The sequence below is a fragment of the Dendrobates tinctorius genome, unplaced genomic scaffold (genome assembly GCF_039654945.1).
Source record: "Dendrobates tinctorius isolate UK_male_01 unplaced genomic scaffold, ASM3965494v1 ptg000293l, whole genome shotgun sequence".
Taxonomy (NCBI): Eukaryota; Metazoa; Chordata; class Amphibia; order Anura; family Dendrobatidae; genus Dendrobates; species Dendrobates tinctorius.
In genome coordinates, this window is record NW_027361960.1 from 13068235 (window position 1) to 13091137 (window position 22903).

Genomic DNA, 22903 nt, shown 5'->3' on the forward strand with positions numbered 1-22903 from the left:
TGGAGATACCTGGAGTCCGGGGGCAGCGGTCGGGAGGTAGCCAGCGCTCCCAGACTGAGGCGACCCGGAAGTGTAGTATCAGCTTCCGGGGTCAGGGGGGAAAGCTCGGTATCGCGGCAGCAGAGCTGCGCCTGCGCAGTGGGAAGAAAAATGGCCGAAAGGAGAAAAAAAAAAAAAAAAAAAAAGGAAAGAGGGGCGGAACCGGTGAGCTGCATAAGAAGCGCCGGTAATCTTACAGCGGTGCGCAGCTATGTCATCCATAGATGACCCGGTTTCGCTCCAGCAGAGCCAGCCGAATGAGTCCCCACAGTGCAGCAGAAAGAGCGGCACTACGAGAAGGAGCAGCAGTACCAGGAGAAGTGGCAGCTCCAGAAGGGAGTCCAGCGAGCATTCCAGACAGAATGAGCCCACACAAAAAAAGCGGAAGGAGAAAGATCAGTCCCACGCTTCGCCTCAGCCTGAATTGCGAACCCCGCAGCCGGTAAATTGCTGACGAGATTCACGGGTGAGTGTTTTTAGTCAGACTCATAGCTAATGGCGTTTCCTTGATCCATACTTTTAGGCCAAGAGAACGGAGAAGGCGAAAAATAGAGAGTGTGCCTTATGTTCTCAGCCCCTCCCAGATGGCCACCCTAAAAGATTATGCGAGTCTTGTATTGAAGAGACCCTACAGGAAGAGTCCTCAGGGAGAAAGGAAGATATCCGTGCTATAATTAGAGAGGAGCTACGGGCCTTGGGCGGCTCCAGTAGTCTGGGGGGTCGTTCTAGAGGAATGGTTTCGCCAAGAGGAATGGCTTCACCAGCGTCAGGATCACCGTCAGAAACTTGAGAACTAGACTCAGATCCCAGGAATACTTTTCCTCAGAGGAGGAGGAACAGACTTGTTTCCCTACGGACAGTGTTAGTAACCTAGTTAAATCTGTCCGAAATACCATGGGGTTACCAGAGAGTAAGGACCCCAAGACTCCGCAAGACATGATGTTCGCAGGCATTTCCCGGAAAAAGGTCCAAGCATTCCCAGTAGTCCCAGCCATAAAAGAGCTGGTAAAGAGGGAGTGGGAGAGACAGGGTCAGAGAACCTTCCTCCCCTTAACGTCAAAACGCAAATACCCGTTTGACGATGAGGAGTTGACATCTTGGTCGAGAGCCCCTAAAGTAGATGCGGCAGTGGCCTCTACCTCTCGTAGATCCTCCCTGCCGGTGGAAGATTCAGGGACGTTGGCTGACTCGTTAGATCGTAAGACAGATACCTTTCTTAAACGATCCTGGGAGGCATGCACTGCAGCTTTTAAGCCCGCAATAGCAGCCACGTGCACAGCAAGGTCAATGTTGGTGTGGCTGAATGACCTAGAGGAGAAAATAAAGAGCGGAGTATCCCGAAACAAACTCCTTTCGTCTATTCCCCTCATTAAGGGAGCAGCGACTTTCCTGTCTGACTCCTCAGCGGACTCTCTCCGATTATCTGCTAGAGCAGCAGGGCTAACCAATTCGGGCCGGCGGGCCTTATGGTTGAAGGGGTGGAGAGGAGATACGCAGACAAAGACTAAACTTTGCGCTATACCCTGCCAGGGTAACTACCTATTTGGCACGGAATTGGACGAGATCTTAACAAAAGCGGGGGAGAGAAAGAAAGGTTTTCCTAACCCATATATATTCCCTTTAGCAGGAGGGCCTACAGGAAGCCTTCATTCGGAAAAAAGAGAGATTTCAAACCTCAGGACCGCTGGGGAAATAAGGATCCCAAACAGAGGGGGCAGCCTTTTTGGGAAACGTCCCTTCAGAGGAGACAGGTTCCGCTAGTACCAGTACACCGGTAGGTGGCAGACTACTGAAATTCAGCCACCAATGGGGGAAGATTACATCCAACCCCTGGGCCATTGATATCATCTCATCGGGCCTAAAACTAGAATTTGTTCGGCATCCACCGAACTCCTTCCTATTGACTTCTATGAAGTCCCAAGCACAACAGGAAGCACTGGAGATGGAGATTGCAACGCTGTTAACTAAGCGTGTTCTGATAGAGGTCCCGGGGGACGAAAAGGGAGAGGGCTTTTATTCTCCCCTATTTTTAGTCCCTAAGGCCTGTTTCACACTTCCGTTTTTTCAAATCTGTCAAAATCCGTTGTTTTCCGTAAAAAAACGGATCCGCCATTTTTTGCAGGATCCGTTTTTTTTGTCCCATAGACTTCCATTACGGTTACCGCGGATCCGTCAAAAAAACGGATCCGTTTTTAAAAAACCGGATCCGTTTGCATCAGTTTCCGTCAAAAAAACGGAAACGGATCCGTTTGGCGGACACAAAAACGGAAGTGTGAAACAGGCCTAAGCCAGATGGCTCTTTTAGGACTATAATAAATTTAAAAAAGCTTAACACAATATTGAAGCTAAGGTCGTTTAAAATGGAATCAATAAATTCAGCAATAAAACTCTTGTTCCCCAGGTGCTATATGGCAGTCTTGGACCTAAAGGATGCCTATTACCATCTCCCCATATACCAGCGGCACCAGAGGTTCCTGCGGGTAGCAGTCTAGTTCGAGGGTCGGATTCAACATTTCCAGTTTACGGCGATGCCGTTCGGACTATCTATGGCCCCTCGAGTGTTTACCAAATTGATGTTGGAGGTGATGTCATATATAAGGCTGAATGACACCCTAGTGGTCCCCTACTTGGACGACCTGCTCATAGTGGGAAATTCTGTTGCCCAATGTGAAAAAAGAATAGCTGATATTGTCTCATCCTTACAGACACTAGGCTGGCTAATCAACTGGGAGAAGTCCAGGCTAAAACCAGTAACCTGTCAGAAGTTTCTAGGCCTGCAAGTAGATTCCGCAAGTCAGAAATGCTTTCTACCAGATGCTAAGGCGCAGGCCATAGTTAATAAGATACGGATCATCACTGAAAAACCTGTAATATTATTGAGGCAGGGTATGTCCTTGCTGGGGTCCCTAGTATCATGCATTCCAGCGGTGCAATGGGCCCAATTCCACTCCAGAAAATTGCAGTGGGCTATTTTACAGGAGACAGACAGATTGCAGGGGCGGTTGGAAGGGAGGGTATCACTATCGCCCGAAGTCGTCAACTCCCTTGATTGGTGGTTGGATCCTACCAATTTATCAAAGGGAGTTCAATGGTGGGTTACTCCCTCTTGGGTACTCACCACGGATGCTAGCCCCTCGGGGTGGGGAGCCCACCTGGAGGAAGAGATGGTACAGGGCCAGTGGCTGGAGGAAGAAGCAGAAAGCTCCTCTAATATGAAGGAACTAACAGCAGTTTACTATGCTATATCTCAATTTCTCCCGCAGTTAAGAGGCACCCACGTGAGGATCCAGTCAGACAATACCACCGCAGTGGCATATATAAACCGGCAAGGAGGTACGTGATCAGGACCATTGATGTCTATCGCGGAAAAGATCTTTCAGATAGCCGAGGTGCATCTTCACTCCTTGTCTGCGCTCCACATAAGAGGAGTAGACAATTCTCGAGCAGACTACCTCAGCCGCCAGACCCTATATCAGGGCGAGTGGGTCCTCAGCCACCATATCTTCGAAATGATAGAGGCAAAATGGGGCAGACCAGAGATAGACCTGTTCGCAACCAGAGCCAACAGACAGGTAAAAAAGTTTGCTTCTCTCTACAGAGCAGACAACCCAGACATACTAGATGCCCTCCAAGCACCCTGGACATTCCAGCAAGCCTATGCCTTTCCTCCAATGGTTCTGTTACCAACAGTGATCAGGAAAATAAGACAAGAGGGCGAGGGTCATCTTGATAGCACCGTTTTGGCCCAAGAGGCCGTGGGTTTCATGGCTGAGAGCCATGTCAATAACCAACCCATGGATTCTGCCGCTACACCGGGACCTTCTCTCGCAGGGTCCCTGCTACCATCCACAGGTCAAAGCCCTGCGCCTAGCGGCCTGGAATTTGAAAGGGAACTATTGAAGCAAAAAGGCTTCTCAAAAAACCTGATTAATACCCTTCTGCAAAGTAGGAAAGAATCTACAACAAGAATATACTCTAAGGTGTGGAGGAAATTTCTGGCCTTTCACCCAGCAAAATTATCCGGTGAAGTGCCCATTACGGCCATTCTAGAATTCCTTCAGAAGGGTCGGGAATTGAGGCTCTCAGTAAATACTCTTAAGGTCTACGTATCGGCCCTAGGAGCCTTGTTTAACTACAACGTGGCAGGTAATAGGTGGGTGACCCGGTTTATTTCAGCTTGTCAGCGGTCAGAGCCAGTTCATATTCCTCAGCTACCAGCATGGAACCTTAGCCTTGTTTTAGATGCCTTCACTCAGCCCCCCTTTGAACCCGTAAGTTCAATATCAATGAAATGCCTCTCATTGAAAACTGCTACGCTAGTGGCCTTAGTATCAGCTAGAAGAGTAAGTGATCTTCACGCCCTGTCAGTTGACCCCCCCCCCCCGTTCCTGTCAGTAACACGGGACAGACTGGTATTGAAAACAGACCCGTCCTACCTTCCCAAACGGGCAACTAAGTTTCATAGATCTCAGGAGATCTGCCTACCTTCGTTTTATGAGAACCCAACAACACAGGACGAGGCTAAATACCATACTTTAGACGTTAGAAGAGCTGTACTAGCCTACTTAGATAGGACCAGTCCCTGAAGGCAGAGTAGGTCTCTTTTTGTCTCCTTCCAGGGTAACAAGAAGGGGGCTAGAGTTACAACGGGCACGTTGTCCAGGTGGATCAGAGATGCGATCACAATGGCATATTCAGCAAAAGGAGAGGACCCTCCACAGGGTATTAAGGCGCACTCTACCAGAGCCATGTCATCCTCCTGGGCCGAGAGGGCGAACGTCCCAATTGAGCAAATATGTAAGGCTGCAACCTGGTCTTCTCCATCTACCTTCTATAGTCACTATAGACTAGATTTGTCCTCTACAGAGGATCTGTCTTTTGGTAGATCTGTCCTTAACGCGGTGTGCCCTCCCAGGTGATTATCTCTGGAAATCTCTCAGTGGGTGCTGTCGTGGCGAAGAGGAAAAACCGGATTACTTACCGGTAATACTCTTTTGTAGAGTCCACGACAGCACCCGCTCACTTCCCGCCCGTAAGAATTCACAGGGGTTTCTCCTTCGTGGTGGAGATTAGAATTAGGACTTAAAATGTAGAAAGCTATAGCAGGCGTAGAATTGTTTATAAGGACAGATGAATTGTGTTAACAAATTGACTAAAACATGTATGGCGGTTCCTCCGTTGTTCTCTGTAATACAAACTGAGGGAGCGAGGGGGACCGCCCCATTTATCTCTCTGTAGGTTTCCTGTTCCTAGGGGCGGATCCCCTCTCTCAGTGGGTGCTGTCGTGGACTCTACAAAAGAGTATTACCGGTAAGTAATCCGTTTTTTTTCTTTTTTTAATCTTCTGTAAGCTGTGAACTGTGGCTAAGAAAGTAGACTAGGACCTGATACTACTGCATTATTTTGTTTTCATTCATTATTTGCAGATTTTTGTAACTACTTAACGATCACCCATGCGCATTAAAACGCCAGTCACAAAGGGGCGTTAGTCCCTCATCGCCGTTTTAAAACTGCAGTCAGGAATAAGGGTTTCGTCCCCCACACCCACCCACTTAGCAGAGTCCGTAAATGGAGAACACGATCAAGACTGGTTGTAACAGTTTTCGATTAGATGATCGCCGTTATTTCAGGAATAAAGGCGATCACCTAAAGTGCACTCCAGTATTAAAATAATTTCTCTCTTCTGACATGATACAACAGGTCAGAGGACATAGAAATTATGTCCCCAAGCACCCCTCTGCCATCTCCTCTGGCCTCACCGCTTCATGAAGAAAAATGGCGTGTGTATGCGTAATGCGCCCATCGAGATCTGCCTGCTAGCATCTGCAAAGATTTTTGTTCTTGGCTTCTTTTTGCTCACTGATGGTCTATCACAGTTATCAAAGCCCAGTAATTAGTAAACCAGTTTTGTTGTTTTTTATTTTTATAATTCTTGTTTCTTTCATTCATTGCTACTGGGGTTGGGCCTAGGATTGTGGGTTGTTTGTTTTTTTTATTTTTTTATTTTAAGCCTCTTCGCCAGACATATAGCTGAGATTATGTCTTTTCTAAGGAAAAAAACAAAAACCTATCCTTCCTGAAAAGAGCACAAGTTTCCATCAGATAAGCCATGAGAAATGTAGACCTGATGACTTATTGTATACTATACATTCAGTGGAGTCAATTCCACTTGAGTTAAAACAGGAAATGAGAAAATTACAATAGTAAAGTAAAAGAATCTCTAGCATGGTGGACATATTTGGGAATCTTCGGAGAGAGAATCCATGGATTCTATACCCATTCATGACAGTTACTACTGATGTGAGCCGCTGCGCATGGGGAGCTCATGTACAAGGTCGGTAACTTTTTAGGGCACTTGGCCAGCTTGTCTCAGATCTTTAAATTTCAAAGCATTCCAAGCCATCTGGGAGACATTACAGAAATGTAAGATTAGCTAAAGAACCAGCATATCAGAATTCTATCAGATAAATTCACAACAGTATCTTTTTCTCGTTCGCCTTATTGGGGGACACAGAGACCATGGGTGTATGCTGCTGCCACTAGGAGGCTGACACTATGCAAAAAAAAGTTAGCTCCTCCTCCGCAGTGTACACCCCACTGACCGGCAGGGAATTTCCTCAGTTTAGCTTAGTGTCAGTAGGAGGTGGACACGGGTCCTTCATTGGACCCATATCTACCTCGATGTGCGTCGTTCCCTTTCAGGTCTTAGGCGGGATACAGTGTGAACGGTCACAACTGTACTCCCACAAGAGACTGAGTACGGCGTGTACTGTCACCCCGTATCCTCATAGTTCTCCGGGCGGACCACGGGCTCAGCACAGGACGTGCCAGCGAAGACGGATGGTTCTTGCCCCCTGCCTCCCACCCACTCGCCCACCAGAGCCTGTCGGTTGGATGAGGCGCGAAGACGGAATGGACAGATAGCGTGGGATATGGAAGGTACCTTTATTGGACCGGAAGAAGACACCACTGCTCCCAGAGTCTCCACAAGGATGCCGGGTGGCGGCGCCAAAGTAGCGCCGCAGGTTATCAGCGGCCGGCGCTTCCCAGTCGCCGCATCCCTTTTGGCCCCAGCTGCGGTGCGGGCTTCCTTCACCCCACCGCCGGTATTTTTGCATAGGGTGGCGTCTGGGAGCAGGGCTAGGGCGGCATTCTTCTTAGGGGCGGGCATGGCTGCGCCGCAGTTCTTCAGCGCCGCCCCGTGCTGACAGGCGGCCGCCGTGTCTAATTTAGCCCCCGTCTTCAATTTGGGCCTTCACGCCCGTCGCGGCCACGCCCCCGTCCGCTCTCATAGGCCGTTGCCTTCCTAAGCCCTCCCACCGCCTCTTCAGGCTTGTGTCTGGGAAGGTGGGGCGGGTTTTCCCTCGGGTGGAGGCGACTAGCTCCGCCCTTATCCTTGCACAGAAACCGCGCTTTTACTTCCTCACGTCGGGCTGTCGCCATCTTTGCAGCCTGACAGCCGGAGACCAAAGCAGAGACCAGCGCTTCCTGTCGGTCCCTGGCCAGTTGCAGGAGCCTAATTCATCTCTTTTGGGGTCACCAGACCGTGAGTACTTCTGCATCTGCAGACTGACACCCTACTCTGCCTTTCTGTCCCCCAACCTTCCGGCAGTTCCGCAGGTTTTCATCTTCTCTTCCTTCACCATGTCTACTTCTAAGCCTGATCGTGGCCGTCCGCCAGTCCCCACGGGCACCCTAGTCCAGTTCTTCGCATGCTCCTCTTGCAATCGCAAACTTCCCTCAGGTCAGCCTACTCCCATCTGCCTGGACTGCAGCAATCCCGTTCAGCATGACCCCGTCCAGGAACCACCTATTGTGCCACGGGAAAGCGAACCACCCATTCCTGGCTGGGCCTTGTCTCTTTCACAATCTGTGGCCAACCTCACCAGGGTGTCTCAGTCCCTAGTGGCCGTTCTTGACAAGTTGCCCCTGGACACTTCTGCAGGGTCCAGCAGGTCAGAAGACGCTCCATCTGAGCCAGCTAGCAGAAGCCGCAAAAGGCCCAGGCAGGATCTCCGGCCGGAATCCTCTCCTGGCCCCTCATCTGCACCTAGTCCTTCCCAGCAGTTGCCCTCCCGTGCCTCCTCACCCGAGTCAGGTGAAGCGTTCTCTGATATGTCCTCTGAAGGGATTTGTGGCAGGGCTAAGGGTCGTGTAATCGATGGGCGATATGTGCCTCATAAATGGCTTGTCTCTATAATGTAAAGCCTACCAGATATTATTATTGTTGTTGTTTGAAGGACCTGTGGTGAGGTCAGTCAGGTGACCAGTCAGCTGCTGGGTTCGTGGGTGTGGCTACAGCCTTATAATGTGGCCTGCTCCTGAACCAGGGAGCTGTATGTAGGGAGGACTACATCTCCCAGCATGTGCTGAGACTCGCGGTCTGAGTCTGCAACCACGAACGGTTATGTTTTTTGCCTAAGCTAGAGGCTATTTTTGGTGACACTCTGTTTTATGGTTTATGACAGAAATAAACCTTATGAACTTTGGAAGAACCTGTCTCCTGTTTGTCTCCCGCTGCACCTGAGTGAGTCACATCCCTACAATTGGTGGTACACGTGCGGGCAGCGGTCCCAGCAGAGACTTGAGACAGTTGCTGCATGTCCTGGGTGAAGTTTGCAGCGGGGCAACAAGCACTGCCGGGAATCATGGAGGACCTGCTGAAACACCTGGTCCAGTCCCAGGCACTGCAGCAGGAAACCAACAAGCTGTTGTTACAGCAGATCCAGCAAGGCCAGCAGGAGCAGCGGCAGCAGTTCCAGCAGAGCCAGCAGGAACAACGGCAGCAGATGCAGCTTCTGGCAACCGCCATCCAGGAGGGCAGGACGAGCGCCCCAACCCCAGGTCGGGCTGATGCCACCGACGTCGAGAAGGCGGTAAGACGCCCATTACAAAAAATGACCCCTGAGGATGATGTTGAGGCCTTCCTGACGGTGTTTGAAAGGGTGGCTGAGAGGGAAAAACTTCAGCCAGAGCGGTGGGCGGAGGTACTGGCCCCATACCTAACGGGGGAGCCCCAGAAGGCGTACTTTGACCTGACTGTACAAGATGCCAGAGAGTATCCCAAATTAAAAGCAGAAATTCTCGCCCGCTTGGTGGTAACAATGACTACCAGGGCACAGAGAGTGCATCGTTGGGCCTATCACCGGGACAAACCCCCGCGCTCCCAAATGTTTGACCTGTTGCACCTGGTCCAGAAATGGCTGCAGCCAGAGTTGGCTTCCCCGGCACAGATGGTAGAGCGAGTTGTGATGGATCGGTTTGTGCATTCTCTGCCGAGACCTCTACAGACTTGGGTTGCCCAGGGTGATCCCCAAAATGCTGATGAACTGGTTGGGCTGGTCGAGAGATACCAGGGGATGGAAGGTTCCTTGGGGAAGCAGCCCATTCCGTATTGGGGGTCCCAGCAGGGGGCGGAGTCACAAAGGCGTGGTGCGTCCAAGGTCAAAAGGGGTGGGGGAGGCGGTGCCCAAGGTCCCCTCGGGTGTTATTTGCTGGAAGTGTCATGAGCCAGGACATATAGCGGCCCGTTGTCCCCAGACCACCGAGCAGATGGACTGCAGCATGGGACGCCGTAGTTCATACTACGCATATCCAGCCTGCAGTGTGAACTCGCTACCTAACAAGGGGCCACAAGCGTGTCCCGTGAAGGTGAACGGTCGAGCAGCAATGGCGCTTCTGGACTCCGGGAGCTTGGTGACCCTTGTGAGGGCCAGTTTTCCTCTAAACATACTCCCGGGTAAAAAGATTGGTGTTCGGTGCATACATGGCGATGCAAAGGACTACCCTATGGCTAGGGTGAATATTGAAACGGCGCATGGCACCGAGTCGCATGAAGTTGGCGTTGTTCGAGACCTGTTGCATCCTATAATTATTGGCCGGGATTTCTGTCTGTTTTGGGATCTGTGGGGGGTGGGTTCTGAGTGTGCAAGCCAGAGCAAGGAACCAATCCACCCCACTGAGGTATCGCCACCACCAGACGCAGACGAGTTTCCTTTGTGTCCTTGTTGGGGATGAAGAGGAAGGGTCCCCTGTACCTGACATCCCGGAGTTAGGGGTGGCCGGGGAGAATTTTGGGACTGCCCAACATAGGGACCCCACACTAAGGGAAGCCTTTAACAATGTCACCGTCATTAATGGGGTTGCACAAGAGTCGGGAGCAGACTCAAGGTTTCCCCATTTTATGTTGAGTGGGGAATTGTATCGGGTCACGAAAATAAGGGAGGGGGTGGCAGAGCAGTTAATAGTACCAGTCCCCTATAGACGAAAAGTGTTGGACATGGCCCATTCACACATCTTGGGGGGACACCTGGGGGTGGAAAAAACCCAGGAACGGATTGTACAGAGGTTCTATTGGCCTGGGTGTCACCGGGAAATAGTAAACTATTGCAGGTCCTGCCCGACATGTCAGTTAACTGCCCCCACATCTCATTTTCGGAACCCTCTTGTGCCACTGCCCATTATTGAGGTGCCATTTGAGAGAATTGCCATGGACTTGGTCGGTCCCTTAGTTAAATCAGCTCGGGGCCATCAGTATATATTAGTCATCCTGGACTATGCCACACGCTACCCTGAGGCCATTCCCCTGAGAAACTCCTCCGTGAAGAGTATAGCCCGCGAGTTGGTCCATGTGTTTTCCCGGACGGGTTTGCCGAAGGAGATCCTGACCGACCAGGGGACACCTTTTATGAGCAAGGTGATGAGAGAATTGTGCAGAGTCTTGCAAATTTCCCAGTTAAGGACTTCAGTGTACCATCCGCAGTCAGATGGCCTTGTTGAGAGGTTTAACAAGACACTGAAGAGCATGCTGAGAAAAGTCATAGAGGAAGATGGTAGAGACTGGGATTGTCTCTTACCGTATTTACTGTTTTCTATCCGTGAAGTTCCCCAGGCCTCCACGGGGTTCTCCCCCCTTCGAGCTTCTGTACGGCCGGCATCCGCGAGGTCTCCTAGATATAGCCAAGGAAACCTGGGAAGCCGAAGTCACGCCCCACAGAAGCGTCATTGAGCATGTGGCACTGATGCAGCAGAGGGTTGCGAAGGTGATGCCCCATTGTTAAAGAACATCTCCGCCAGGCACAAGAGGCTCAGGCCAGGGTCTACAACCGGTCAGCCAGAGTGTGGCAGTTCAATCCGGGAGACCGAGTTCTCGTGCTAATCCCGACGGTGGAAAGTAAGTTCTTGGCCAAGTGGCAAGGGCCATATGAGGTGGTGGAGAAGCTGGGAGACGTAAACTACAAGATCCACCAACCCGGAAGACGGAAGCCATACCAGGTTTACCATGTTAACCTTATCAAGCCATGGCAAGATAGAGAGCCAGCGGTAACTCCGTGCTTGCTGGGCAACCTAGAAGGAGAGGTTGGAGCCGTTACCATAGTGGAGACTCTGTCGAAGGCCCAGAAACAGCAGTGCCGGAAGTTACTCCAGAAAAACCGCGACCTGTTCTCAGAGTTGCCGGGGTGCACGAAGGTGGTGGAGCACGAAATTCTGACCGAGCCACATGTGCGGGTGAACGTGAAACCCTATCGTATTCCTGAGGCCCGGCGAGAGGTAATCTCCAAGGAGGTGCAGCGTATGTTGAAGCTCGGGGTCATTGAGGAATCCAAGAGCGGCTGGTCGAGCCCGATTGTCCTGGTCCCAAAACCTGATGGTGAATGGAGGTTCTGCAACGATTACCGAAAGCTGAATGAGGTCTCCAAGTTCGACGCTTATCCCATGCCACGCGTTGATGAGCTCATCGAGAGACTTGGACCGGCCAGATACATAACCACTTTGGATCTGACAAAGGGATATTGGCAGATTCCCATGGCACAGGAAGCCAAGGAGAAGACGGCATTCTCCACACCAGACGGGTGCTTCCAGTATGTCCGGATGCCGTTTGGCCTACAGGGAGCTCCAGCAACCTTCCAGAGGGCGATGGATAGAATCCTTGCGCCTCATAAGCTATATGCTGCCGCATATCTAGATGATATCGTCATCTTTACCCCGGACTGGGAGACTCACCTGGAGAAGGTCCAAGCAGTGTTTGATGCTCTAAGAGAGGCGGGGTTTACAATAAACCCGAAGAAGTGTGCCTTGGGGAGAGAAGAAGCCAAGTACCTCGGATATGTAGTGGGGTGTGGCGAGATCAAACCCCAAATCAATAAAGTGGAAGCAATTCAGACATGGCCGAGACCTCTGTCAAAGAAGCAAGTTAAAGCTTTCCTGGGGATTGTGGGATATTACAGGAGGTTCATCCCAAACTTCACCACAATGGCTGCACCTCTAACTGATCTGCTTAAGGGGACGAAGTCAGTGATGGTCAGCTGGTCCGAAGAAGCAGAGTCAGCCTTCCAAGAAATGAAGGGAGCTCTTTGTAAGCAACCCGTTTTGGTGGCCCTAGACTTTAAACGTGAATTTGTCCTCCAGACAGATGCCTCAGATGTCGGGGTAGGAGCAGTCCTCTCCCAAGAGATACGTGGGGAGGAGCATCCTGTTCTCTACTTGAGTAGGAAGTTAACTTCTTGTGAGAGAAATTACTCAGTTGTAGAGAAGGAGTGTTTGGCCATAAAATGGGCAGTGGACACATTACGGTACTACCTGGTGGGACGGAAGCTTAGGTTGATATCCGACCATGCCCCACTCAGGTGGATGAGGGAAACAAAGGGCAAGAATGCTAGGGTCACCCGCTGGTTCTTAGCCCTACAAGACTTCAGCTTCCATGTAGAGCATAGGGCCGGGAAGCTACATGGGAATGCCGATGCCCTCTCCAGAATCCCTTGCCTGGTAGGTGAAAGTGCCAAGCCCTATGGCTTTAGGCAGAGGGGGGAGGTATGTGGCAGGGCTAAGGGTCGTGTAATCGATGGGCGATATGTGCCTCATAAATGGCTTGTCTCTATAATGTAAAGCCTACCAGATATTATTATTGTTGTTGTTTGAAGGTCCTGTGGTGAGGTCAGTCAGGTGACCTGTCAGCTGCTGGGTTCGTGGGTGTGGCTACAGCCTTATAATGTGGCCTGCTCCTGAACCAGGGAGCTGTATGTAGGGAGGACTACACCTCCCAGCATGTGCTGAGACTCGCGGTCTGAGTCTGCAACCACGAACGGTTATGTTTTTTGCCTAAGCTAGAGGCTATTTTTGGTGACACTCTGTTTTATGGTTTATGACAGAAATAAACCTTATGAACTTTGGAAGAACCTGTCTCCTGATCGTCTCCCGCTGCACCTGAGTGAGTCACATCCCTACAGATTGTAGAGCTGGAATCTGGCCAGGACGCGGACATGAAGGTTACAGTACAGAACCTCATCGCGGCAATTTAACCACACCTTCGAAATCTCTGACTCCCCTGCGAAATCCTCAGATCAGGAGGTTTCGTTCAGACGGGAGGAAACACCCGCCAGGGTATTTCCTTTTCATTCCGAGTTTGGAAAGATTTTTACAAGAGAAAGGGAAGATCCGACCAGACGCTTTCAAAGAGGAAAGCGTCTCGGCGTACTGTACCCGTTTGCTAAAGAGCTCACGGATAACTGGTCTGCCTCTTCCTCGGTCGACCCGCCCGTGTCCAGACTGTCTAATAACATGGTTCTCCCTCTTTCAGGTGTGGCGTCTTTAAAGGATTCTAATGATAGAATTATAGAATCCAAAGCGGCTTCGACGGCGGTATGCCCAATCTTTGCTTCATCTTGGGCAGCAAAGGCCATAGCTACTTGGGCAGAGGATCTTCGTCAGGGCATCCTAGAGAAAGCACAATCAGATCGATTGGCCGATCTCGCCAATCAGATTTCCCATGCGGGGGATTATCTGCTTTCTGCTTCTTTGGATGCCGCATCCTGCACAGTTCAGGCGTCAAGCAACGTCGTGGCAATCCGACGTACAATTTGGCTCAAAGCCTGGCAGGTTGACTTGTCTAAAAAGTCTCTTACTAATCTGCCTTTTCAGGGAGTAAACCTCTTTGGATCCCAATTGGACCAGATTATTAAGGACGCCACCGGAGGCACGAGTTCCCTCCTCCCTCAGTCCAAGCCTCGCAGACCTCCACTAAGGCGTCAGTTTTGACCCTTTCGGGCTTTCCGCCGTTTCAATACGGCGGAGACATCCTCCAACCAACAAAGGCCGCAGGCACGCCAACATAGGAAGAAAGTTTCATTCAGACCAACTCCCTCCTGGCGATCCCACTCTTCACAGGGCAGACCATCCAGATCCAGATCTGGACGGTCCACTTCAGCATGACTATCCTCTGACTCCCGAGGGTCCCTTCCAATTGGGAGGTCGACTCTTGTTCTTCAAGGACGTCTGGCTGGCCTCAGTAGAGGACGCCTGGGTCAGGGAGGTCGTATTGTCAGGATACTAGATAGAGTTCGCGGACATTGTCAACCTTCTCGCGGACGCCCCTGGAAGCTTCCAGACAGGGCAGATCTGCTGTCTCAAGGCCCGATTTGCCACCCCAATTCTCGGCCGCTCAATTTAACGGCGTGGCTGTTGAGACCGAGGTTTTGAAACGAGCAGGATTCTCCGGTCGAGTAATTCATACCATGATCTGAGCCAGGAAGCCATCGTCTTCCAAGATTTACTACCGTACTTGGAAGGCCTATTTCACTTAGTGTGAGGCCAATAACATCGAGCCCATGTGCTTTTCGCTCCCTTCCGTTCTGGCGTTTCTTCAGGCAGGGCTGGATGCGGGGCTTGCTCTCAGTTCCTTGAAGGGTCAAGTTTCGGCGCTGTCCATTTTATTTCAGAAGACGTTGGCCTCCCGCCCTCAGGTCAAAACCTTTCTTCAGGGCGTGGCTCACACGGCTCCTCCGTACCGAGCGCCCGTGGATCCATGGGATCATAATTTGGTTATTGAGGTTCTGCAAGGTTCTCCTTTTGAACCTCTCAGGGATGTTTCCCTTTCTCTCCTTTCTTTGAAGGTAGCTTTTCTGGTGGCCATCACTTCCATCCAGCGCGTGTCGGAATTAGCGGCTCTTTCTTGCCGCTCTCCTTTCTTGGTACTTCACAAGGACAAGGTAGTTCTACGGCCTCCGCCCTCTTCTTCCGAAGGTGCTGTCCTCCTTTCACCTCAATGAGGATATTGTTCTGCCGTCCTTCTGTCCGAGTCCTACTCGCCCTCGGGAGCGGTCCCTGAACAAGCTGGATCTGGTCAGGGCGATGAGAATCTATCTGTCTAGGACGACTTCCTTGCGGAAGACAGACTCTCTTTTCATCATTCCAGATGGGGCGCGGAAAGGTCACCCGGCCTCCAAGGCTACTATTGCTCGCTGGATCAGATCGGCAATTTTGGAGGTCTCCCGGGTTAGGCATCGAGTGGCCCTTCCGGGGATCAGAGCGCACTCTACCCGGGCAGTGGGTGCTTCCTGGGCGGTATGCCACAGAGCCTCCACGCTGCAGCTTTGCAAAGCTGCAACCTGGTCATCGGTTCACACGTTTGTGAAATTCTACAAGGTCCACACCTACGCTTCGGCGGATGCCAGCCTAGGTAGGAGGATTCTGCAGGCAGCAGTGGTGAGTCCACTGGCCTGATGGAAGTTTGTTTCCCACCCCAGGGACTGCTTTGGGACGTCCCATAGTCTCTGTGTCCCCCAATAAGGCGAACGAGAAAACAGGATTTTTGGGTTGCTTACCGTAAAATCTGTTTCTCGGAGCCTTCATTGGGGGACACAGCACCCTCCCATGTTCTACAACTCCTGTTCTTACTTTGGTTGATTGGTTACAGTTGAGTTGTTCTGTTTTCAATCTATTCTGTTACTTCTACTGCTTTCTCACTAACTGAGGAAATTCCCTGCCGGTCAGTGGGGTGTACACTGCGGAGGAGGAGCTAACCTTTTTTTGCATAGTGTCAGCCTCCTAGTGGCAGCAGCATACACCCATGGTCTCTGTGTCCCCCAAAGAAGGCTCCGAGAAACAGATTTTATGGTAAGCAACCCAAAAATCCTGTTTTGTCACCCATGAAGGCACAAGAGGGGACGCGCCCTTCAAGGACAGGAAACCTTCAACATAAAAAGGGCTGCTCCTCTGCATCAGTTGGTTTCCTGTCCTTGATGGGGAACCCTCAAGATGAAATCTTAAGACAGCAGAGGATGCCTGGGTCGGATGGTGCTTTGGCAGCCTGGCTGTTGCATCTGTCACCAGGTACCGGTAGCGCCTTGCAGGCCACATCTCGCCGTGCCCTCCCTGAGTGAAGCGTGGGAAGACGTAATGTTGGGCCACGCAGCCCGCAAGGCACATCGGTGCCTGGGTGAATTTGGGCTGGCAGTGACCTGATACAAATATGATCTAATAGGCCTTGGAGGCCAGGGGTTCCCTGCCTTCCCTGAGCAGGATGCGTGAAGGGATTACTATTGGCTCCTTACCCTGATTCCGGGTCCATGTGGTGAGGCACTTTGCAGGGTGTCATGGCGGTCAGCGCATGCAGTACTGAGAGAAGCGTGCACCGGGAGTAGAATGCAGGGTGCGCGTGGGGTCTGAAACAGGCCAGAAGCGTGCACCGGAAGTAGAATGCCGGGTGTGCACGGGGTCGGAGGCAGCCCTGGAGAAAGCAAAGGGCCCTGTTTGTCTCATTTCAGGGATCGAGGAAGGGCCTTAGGGTGTCCAAACAGACTACAGATAGATGAGATAAGCCATTAAGCTAGCTTATGTAAGTGCAGGCAGGGCTATTCCTGAAGGACTGAAGGTCCATTCCACGAGAGCCATGGTGACATCCTGGGCAGAGAGAGCAGATGCCTCTATTGACCAAACTTGTAAGGCGGCCACTTGGTCCTTTCCTTCTACTTTCTTCAGACACTATAGGTTAGATCTGTCTACTTCCTCTGACCTCATGTTCGGGAGAAGAGTGTTACAAGCCGTGATCCCTCCCTAAGTAACTACAAATCTCTAATTCTCTCGTGCCGTCATGGGTGATTGAAAAACACGGGTATTACTTACTTGGTAATGTGTTTTTTCATAAACCATGACGGCACCCTTAAATTCCCTCCCTACTTTATCATTCTTGTGTGTTCAGTGAATCTTAGTCGTTAAACACTCACCTGGTCGTGTATAGTAAGAATTTAGATATATTGTTGAATTAGTTATTTGAGGTTACACTAATCGGCGGAGTTCCCCTCATGCTCTGGAAAACAACTGATGCAGAGAGTGGAGCCGCCCTTTTTATCTCTAAGGTTTCCTGTCCTTGAAGGGCAGATCCCCTCTCTTGCCATGATGGGTTATGAAAAAAACACATTACCAGGTAAGTAATACCCATGTTTCTCCATCACCAAGGGGGTCCAAGACATTACCATCTCCAATTTTTAGACTCTGATCTCTCTTTGGGCAGAGAAGGTGGTGCTCTCCATGTCACTAGTACATCTGGAAGGATCTCCGTATCAGGTTGCGGATTTTCTTAGCAGAAAGAAGGTGCAGTTATCAGAATGGGCATTGAACTTGGAAGCGTTTCATCAGTTAACCCAGTGCTGGGGTACTCCTCAGGTAGGACCTATTTGCTTCATAGAAAAATGCAAAGATAAAGGAATTATTTTACTTGCATCCAAGAAACAGCCCTGCTGGAATAGGTGCCTTGTCTCAGAGAGAGGAGCCAGAAGACCGCAGCGTCTGACTGCTCCTACTCCTGTGCTGAAAAGAAGCAATTAACCTTTTTAAATTGTGTTAATTTTTTCTGGCAGTACATGGGTTAATCGGCCATGTTGGGAGCTCTGGGAGTCTGAGCTCTCAGTTGAGCATGGTTTGCCACTCCTATTCCCTATATAATCTGGGTCCTGACTGAAACACATTGCCAGAGCTAGCTTATGCTGCATAGCTGGGAGGATAGTTTGGTTATATGAGGAGTTTTGTGGCATTGTCTGTGACTGTTGCTTGGGTTTGTACGTGTGATAATTCCCTTTCCTCCTCTAACTTTGTTTTCCAGTTCACCAATCCTGTTAGTACCATGGAGGTACATTGTGTTTGTGCCTGTTCTAGATGATATTTTGAAAAGGGTATCAGACTAAAAGAAAAGGTTCTCTGAGGAGAAACCAAAGAAATATCCGTGCTTTTGTAGGCCCCAACCTAGCCAGATGTCAGGCTATAAGGGGGAAGGGCAAAACTGGCAGATGGAGCTTGCCCAAGGGAGGTAGGGGTTGGAACTCCATTTTTGGCTCTGGTAGAAAGTGACGCCATGAGAGTGGGCAGATGGCTATGGCGGTTACTGGGGAGCTGGCAGAAGATCTCAAAAAATCCGTGGATTTTAGAAAGTCTCCCGCGGTTACAAAATATAGTTCACCCAACTACCCCAGAAAGGATCATAATAAACTCCCATCTTCAGTCAGCCGCTTCCCCCATGTGGGCAGATATCCAAGACCCACTAAAAATCGGAGCGATAGACCCAGTCCCCGAGCAGGAAAATTTGCAAGGGCCATTGCTCCAGTCTCTTCTCATTAAAGAAACCCTCAGGAGAGAGCAGGACAATAATATATTTGAAGCCCCTAAACCAATGGATAAAATACAAGAAGTTCAAGATGGAATCAATCAGATCTACATTTCCTCTTACAGACAGGAATACGGTGATGTGTACCCTAGATTTAAAAAATGTGTACTGTCAAGTTCCGGTCCATGCTTCATTCCAGAGATTCCTAAGGTTTGCTCTGAAGGTCCAGGGGAGAGTCCGTCATTTACCAGTTCCGGTGTCTTCCCTTTGGCCTAGCTTCAGTACCCAAAGTATTCAACAAGCTTGTGGCGGAGTCAGTCGCCTACCTAAGGAAACGGGACATCATCATAGTCCCTTATCTAGACTTCCTGATCATAGCCAGCTCTGAGGAACAGCTCAGGGAGCACTGCCAGACCTTGATTTCCACACTTTAGAGGCTGGGATGGGTCATAAATTGGGAAAAGTCAGCTCTCGTTCCAGAATCCAGGAAGAGATTCCGAGGGGCCCTACTAGACTCACAACTAAGAACATCTTTTTACCAGAAGAGAAGCAGGACGCCAGGATGGAATCCCCCAATTTACAGGAAGCCGCTGCTCCATCAGAGAAGCAATGAAAATCCTGGAACTAATGACCTCTTGTATGCCCTACCGTACGGTGGAGTCCATTCCACTCTCGAGAGCTCCAGTGCGCAGTTCTATCTGCCTGGGACAAAGGTCCTCTGTGGCTGGACAACGTGATGCCCCCATCTCTTCCAGTGAGCAATTCTTTACATTGGTGGACCACTCCGGAAAACCTCCAGGCGAGAGTTCCTTGGATTCTCTCCCCGTGCATCGTCATCACCGACGAAAGTCGGCTATCCTGGGGTGGCCATGTGGAAGGGAGATTTTTCCAGGGACAATGGAGTCCAGAGATGGGATCCAGGTCTTCAAATTTCAGGGAACTGTATGGAAGGTACTACTGCAGGTCCAGTCGATGGTCAGAGGCGGACCTATAAAGATCCTGTCCGACAACATGATGGTGGTGGCATTCTTAAGTCATCAAGGGGGACCAAAACATCCTACACTGCAACAACTGGCCAAGTAGATCTTCAGATGGGCAGAAAGGACGGTTTTATCAGTCTCTGTAGTACACCTGGAATGATCCAGGAACCAGGTGGCAGACTTCCTGAGCAGGCAGAAGTTATCCTCCATGGAGTGGGAGCTGAACGAGGAAGTGTCCAGTATGCTGTGTCAACGCTAGAGGGTGCCATGAGTGGATCTGTTCGAAGCCAGAGAAAATGCGACGGTCAGAAGACTTTTCTCCCCAAACCCCTTAGACGGTTCAGCGAGAATAGACACACTGTCCCAACCATGGGGAAAGGTTCCTCAGAAAAGGGTCTGAATACTTATGACCATGTGATATTTCAGTTTTTCTTTTTTTTAATAAATTTGCAAAAATGTCTACATTTTTGATTTTTTTTCATTCAAAATGGGGTGCAGAGTGTACACCAATGAGATAAAAAAAAAAAAACTTTTGAATTTACCAAATGGCTGCAATGAAACAAGGAGTGAAAAATTTAAAGGGGTCTGAATACTTTCTGTACCATATATATATACACTCACTGGCCACTTTATTAGGTACACCATGCTAGTAACGGGTTGGACCCCCTTTTGCCTTCAGAACTGCCTCAATTCTTCATGGCAGAGATTCAACAAGGTGCTGGAAGCATTCCTCAGAGATTTTGGACCATATTGACATGATGGCATCACACAGTTGGCGCAGATTTGTCGGCTGCACATCCCTGATGCGAATCTCCCGTTCCACCACATCCCAAAGATGCTCTATTGGATTGAGATCTGGTGACTGAGGAGGCCATTTGAGTACAGTGAACTCATTGTCGTGTTCAAGAAACCAATCTGAGATGATTCGAGCTTTGTGACATGGCGCATTATCCTGCTGAAAGTAGCCATCAGATGCCTGTTCTTAGCTGAGAGGAGTGGTACCCAGTGTGGTCTTCTGCTGCTGTAGCCCATCTGCCTCAAAGTTCGACGCACTGTGCGTTCAGAGATGCTCTTCTGCCTACCTTGGTTGTAACGGGTGGCAATTTGAGTCACTGTTGCCTTTCTATCAGCTCGAACCAGTATGCCCATTCTCCTCTGACCTCTGGCATCAACAAGGCATTTCCGGCCACAGAACTGCCGCTCACTGGATTTTTTTTCTTTTTCGGACCATTCTGTGTAAACCCTAGAGATGGTTGTGCGTGAAAATCCCAGTAGATCAGCAGTTTCTGAAATACTCAGACCAGCCCTTCTGGCACCAACAATCATGCCACGTTCAAAGGCACTCAAATCACCTTTCCTCCCCATACTGCTGCTCGGTTTGAACTGCAGGAGATTGTCTTGACCATGTCTACATGCCTAAATGCACTGAGTTGCCGCCATGTGATTGGCTGATTAGAAATTAAGTCTTAACACACAGTTGGACAGGTGTACCTAATAAAGTGGCCAGTGAGTGTGTGTGTGTATATATATATATATATATATATATATATATATATATATATATATATATATATATATTTTCATTCATGTTCTCAGGCAAATACTTCCTTTTGTGAAGGCTGCAATTGTGTACACCTCTGCATCCACATGGATGTTTTTGAATAAGTCTATACAGACCTAGTGATGAAGTCTTGTGTGCAGTACAATGAATCCAACCCCCTACACTGTCAGATCCTGCACTAAATGGCCATATGTTCTCCTATTTAGGAGACTAGCGTAATGATGCACAAGGCATACATGAGGCTAATTTCACATTTGCGCCTTTTTGCACAGCGTTTCGTGCGCACTTGAAACGCAAGCAGAAAACGCTTGCAAACGCATGTAAACACAGCGATTTTTATTTTTAATTTTTTCAGCAACAAAAAAAGCAGCGTTTGTATGCGTTTTCATACATTTGCGTTTTTTATGCGCATGCATTCTCTAGGTGTCACATTTCACAGGAGGAAAATCCTTGAAACATACTCCACCAATGGGACACCAGTGGGCATGTGTCATAGGAATTCTTTATATATACCCTGTTTACAGCTGAATTCTTCAGATTTTGTTGCTTTTTCCTTTGTCAGCATGAATCTGCGGTGGAAGAGTTTTCGCTTCAACTTGGATCTGGACATCGCGCTGTCTCAGGCTTTTGCATTTCCTTGTCAGAAAGAAAGGCAGAGAGAGACAGCGAAGATCGCAGCGGCGGCGTTTGTGGATACATCCGATTATTGAAGTCCGGGAGAGCCGTGGAGCGTACCACACCCTCTATAGCAAGCTCCAGGCAAACCAATCAAAATTTAGTGACTATACCCGGATGTCCCAAGAAAGCTTCATGGATTTGCTTGCTCGTGTTCAAGGAGCCATCCGGAGACAGGACACACAGCTCCGTCGTGCGATTCCTCCTGAGGAACGGCTCCTGGTCACATTACGGTACGTAATATTTAAAAACCAATGCCTGCATAATTGTTTTTGTTCTGCCATGTACTATTCGAAAGTCTGCAGAATTATTGTTATGCCATGTACTAATATTTTTTCATTTCAGTGTTTTACAAAACCCTAGACATAAATATTAATTTTTGTTCTTTTTCTGTTTGGCAGATTCCTGGCTACTGGAGAGACCCTATCTTCACTCCACTTCCAGTACCGGCTTGGAATCTCCACCTTGTCTGGAATAGTTGTGGACACCTGCTGGGCTTTGTGGGACATTCTCTGTCCAGAATTTATGCCCCTGCCCACCGCGGAAAAGTGGATTGATATTGCTGAAAAATTCTGGACAGTCTGCAATTTCCCCAACTGTTTGGGGCGCGGTTGATGGGAAACACATCAGGATAACCAAACCCCCCAAGAAGTGGATCGGAGTACTATAACTATAAAAAGTACTTTTCTACAGTACTCATGGCCATTGCGGATGCAGACTGTCTGTTTGTTGCAGTGGACATTGGGGCATTTGGCCGGGGGAATGACTCACAGGCTTTTAAGAACTTGGACATGGGCCGTAGGTTGTATGGCAACCATTTTAATTTCTCCATGCCACAGCCTCTTCCCCACACTGAAGATCCGCCACAGCCATTTGTAATGGTTGGGGATGAGGCCCTTCAAATGTGCCAAAACCTGCTGAAACCCTACTCCAGCCGGGACTTGGACCACACGAAAAAAAAATAATTAGACTGACCAGGGCACGAGGAACTGTAGAGTGTGCTTTTGGGATTAAAATAAAAAACCTGTTTTAATACCTGTACCGAGTGCACTCTGTTTTTATACACTCCAATACAATAATCACCTGCCCAGGTGTCCCAGTGAATTTAGGATACTGTGTTTTGTGCATCATGACTTTACTAGGAATCCTGACCAGGTGACTCTACATACACAAGTTGTATGACCTTTATCATCTCTCCAGTCTGTGTTCAATAATGCAGATTGCAGTGACAGTAGAGATAATACAACAAATATATCACCTGTCCTGATGTTACAT

The 22903-nt window shown here is 49.5% G+C and overlaps 1 long non-coding RNA gene across 1 annotated transcript; it reads left to right on the top strand.

The window, feature by feature from the left end:
• The first annotated feature begins 21017 nt into the window (after positions 1-21017).
• Positions 21018-22667, top strand: LOC141072953 (uncharacterized). Its single transcript, XR_012226908.1, has 2 exons — positions 21018-21861; positions 22030-22667. It is a non-coding gene; the product is annotated as an uncharacterized lncRNA (long non-coding RNA).
• The last annotated feature ends 236 nt before the right edge of the window (positions 22668-22903 follow it).